Source organism: Mandrillus leucophaeus, unplaced genomic scaffold, assembly GCF_000951045.1.
Source record: "Mandrillus leucophaeus isolate KB7577 unplaced genomic scaffold, Mleu.le_1.0 Scaffold544, whole genome shotgun sequence".
Lineage (NCBI taxonomy): Eukaryota > Metazoa > Chordata > Mammalia > Primates > Cercopithecidae > Mandrillus > Mandrillus leucophaeus.
The window spans coordinates 898032-900963 of NW_012105853.1; the positions used below are offsets into that span (position 1 = coordinate 898032).

A 2932-nucleotide genomic window follows, 5' to 3' on the forward strand; every position below is an offset into this window, starting at 1 on the left:
TATATATATTTACTCTATATATATAGATACTTTTTTTTTTTTTTAAAGGACCACTCTGCTGTCTTGGGAATGGACTCTAAGGGGGTGAGGACCGAAGCAGAGACCATTTAGAGGCTATTGTAATAATCCAGCTGAGAGATGCTGGTGGCCTGGAGTAGGTAGCCTTCGCTGACCCTCAGGCCAGGTTAGGTGGCCCGCACTTCTCCCACCCTGTTGCAATTGTCTGTTGGCAATTTGTGAGCAACATCCAAGTCTGTCTTGTTCATCACCTTAAACCCAGCACCTAACGTGGTGTTAGACACGTAGTCTGCACTCCATAAATATTTGTTGAATGACTTTAGTCTGGTTGGCAGAGATATGCTAAGTGAGGAATGGAACACCTATGGCTTTGTTTTTATGGAAGCCACCAAGAGATGCCTGCAGTCCCATCTAGTGTCTACCTGAGCGACAAACCACAGTGTTCACAAGGTACAAGCCTCACCTCAAAGCCCCTCTCCAGCCTCATTTTCCATCTCATCCCATCTTGATGCACATTAAATGCCAGTCAAAACAAACTATGAGCCATCATCCTTGGAACAACTCGTGCACTTCTGATACACTCTGCCTGGAATTTCCTCTTCTAATTTGTTCCTAACTCGACAGCTCATGGCCTTCAAGGCACAGCTGCCATGTCACCTCCTTTGTGAATCCTTCCCAAACTCCCTGAGGGTGATTCCCTCCAGTTTTCTACAGAACTGGGTTCCTATTTCTTTTTTAGAATTACAGTCCAATGCCATGGGCGTTTACATAGAACTCTCCAGAGTCAGTTTTACCACCCACTCATTTATCAAATAATTACTGATCACCTACCATGTATGTCAGGCACTGTGCTCACAGGCACTGGGAACACAGACGCAAATATAATTCCTCGCCTAATGAAGCTTACATCATAGTGGAATGAAGAGAATGCATACTTGAGCATTTTACCATGTATCAAGCATTGCTAAGCCCTTTACCCATTTCCTCATTTAATCTTCACAGTATTTGGTGAGAGCGCTATTACTGTTCCCATTTTACAAAAGACAAAAAAGACTGTCCCCTAGAATATAAGTTCCACGAGGGCAGAGGGCTTGTCTTCCATGTTCACTGCCACCCCCAGTGCCTGGCACATGGCAGTGGTCTGTACACATCAGCGGAGGCTATAGGTTAAGCGATGCGCCCAAGGGGGCACACCCGGTGAGGCAGAGCAAGGATGCATCTAGCCCCACCCTGGTCTTCTAATCTCTACCCTCCACCTGGAGCTTCATGTTGACTCTCCAGGGTCTCAGCAATGCCGAGCGCTCAGCAGGGCTCAGTCACAGGCTGGTGAATGAGCTGACAGGCGGACATATGACTGAGAGACAGACACCATTGGTAAGGGTGAAGCCAGAGATCTCCCCCACCTGAAGCCCATCGCTTTCTGGAGCATCACTTTCCTTTTCACTCCTTCCTCTCAACAAGAGGAGGTCAGGAAGCCATCTCTCCTAGAGCCCCCAGACCCCACATCCCGTGGACAACCTTCCGAGGCCCCCACTTCCGGCTGTCACCCCCTCCCCAGGTGTCCCCATTTCCTGGGGTCTCTCGCTCCTCTGGTCCCCACTTCCGGTTATCCCTCCCTCTCAGGGGTCCCTCTCCTTAGCCCCCACGGCACACGGACGGGCTCGCGGGCACTCACCGGCCCGGCTACGGGCGGAGCGCGGGTCAATCGGCGGCGGGAGCCTCGTCCGGCAGCGCGCACAGAACCGACCCGCACTCCCTGCCCGGCCGGCCCGGCCCCTCGCGCCGGAAGTGACGTTCCGGGGCGTGGGAGGCGGGGCTCCGCCTAGGAGCGCGCATGTGTGACGCTTCGCCGCAACGCTGGCGTTCAGTCGCCCCCTGGCTGTCAGAGCTCCGTGCTGTGGACCTGAAATGGCTGGGTACCAGCCGCTTGTCAAACGCGACTTATAGATGGGGAAACTGAGGCTCAAAGAAGGAAGGAAAGACGCTGCCATTTTCCAGGAACATGCTAACATGCACCTGTTGTTTAACATCCAATGATCTCATTAACTCCTCATATTTATGCATTTCCCCTATTTCAGGAAAGGGAAACTGGCAATCAAGGCAGTAAAGGGCTTCAAACCCAGATCTCAGGATTAGCATTCTCGATCTCCCCCTAGCTACGGCTGCTGTCAGGACTGGCTGCTCCAAAAGGGGAGATTCCAAACCAGGGGACGTCTGTCTGTCATTAACTGAGTGACCTGGAGCAAGTCCCCATTCCTCCTTGGGCTTCTGTTTCGTTATCTGAAACCTGATTCTTGCTCTGGAGCCTGATTCAATAATTACTTTTTTCCTGGTTTGGGGTTCATGACGTTCCCTCCAGACAAAGGCTTTACTAACTCCCACCCCAGTCCAATAAGATCCCCCCGCAAGTATTTTGTGCAACTGCAACTTTGAGGCAAATCTCCTAGGTCCCTCTGAGGCAGAGTAGACACTAAGCCATTTCTAGAGAAAAGTCTGGTGGTCCAGGAGAACTCTGAGCCCAAAGAGACGACCTTAAACAGTCTTTTCGTTTTCCTACCCCAGGAGCAGGAGGAGTCCCAAGAAGATGGTAAGTGACCCATGAGGGCCACAAGAAAGTGGCAGTTTCTGCCAGATACTAGATTGAGGGGCAGGGGGCAGCAGTGTGGAGGGGACCTGCGAATCATGAGTTTTGAATCCTGCTTTCAGTTTCACCACTTCTAGGATTGACAGACAAAATATAGAACATTCACTACAGTTTGAATTTTAGATAAACATTTAAGTATGTTCCTTTCCAAACACACACACACACACACACACACACACGTGTCTTATGCAACATTTGGGACACATTTATACTTTAAAAATTGTTGTTTATAGGAAATTCAAATATGACAACTGGGCATCCTGGATTTTG

At 50.1% G+C, this 2932-nt stretch overlaps 1 protein-coding gene across 3 annotated transcripts in view; it reads right to left on the minus strand.

Annotated features, from left to right (window-relative positions):
* The window catches only part of TTPAL (tocopherol (alpha) transfer protein-like), a 14876-nt gene extending 13077 nt beyond the window's left edge, over positions 1-1799 (minus strand). For 2 of the 3 annotated variants that reach the window (XM_011997638.1, XM_011997636.1), the window contains exon 1: positions 1694-1799. The gene's annotated coding sequence lies outside the window, so the exon portion shown is untranslated. The remainder of the gene's footprint in view (positions 1-1693) is intronic. The other variant, XM_011997637.1, reaches the window with a different exon arrangement.
* Positions 1800-2932: the final 1133 nt, after the last annotated feature.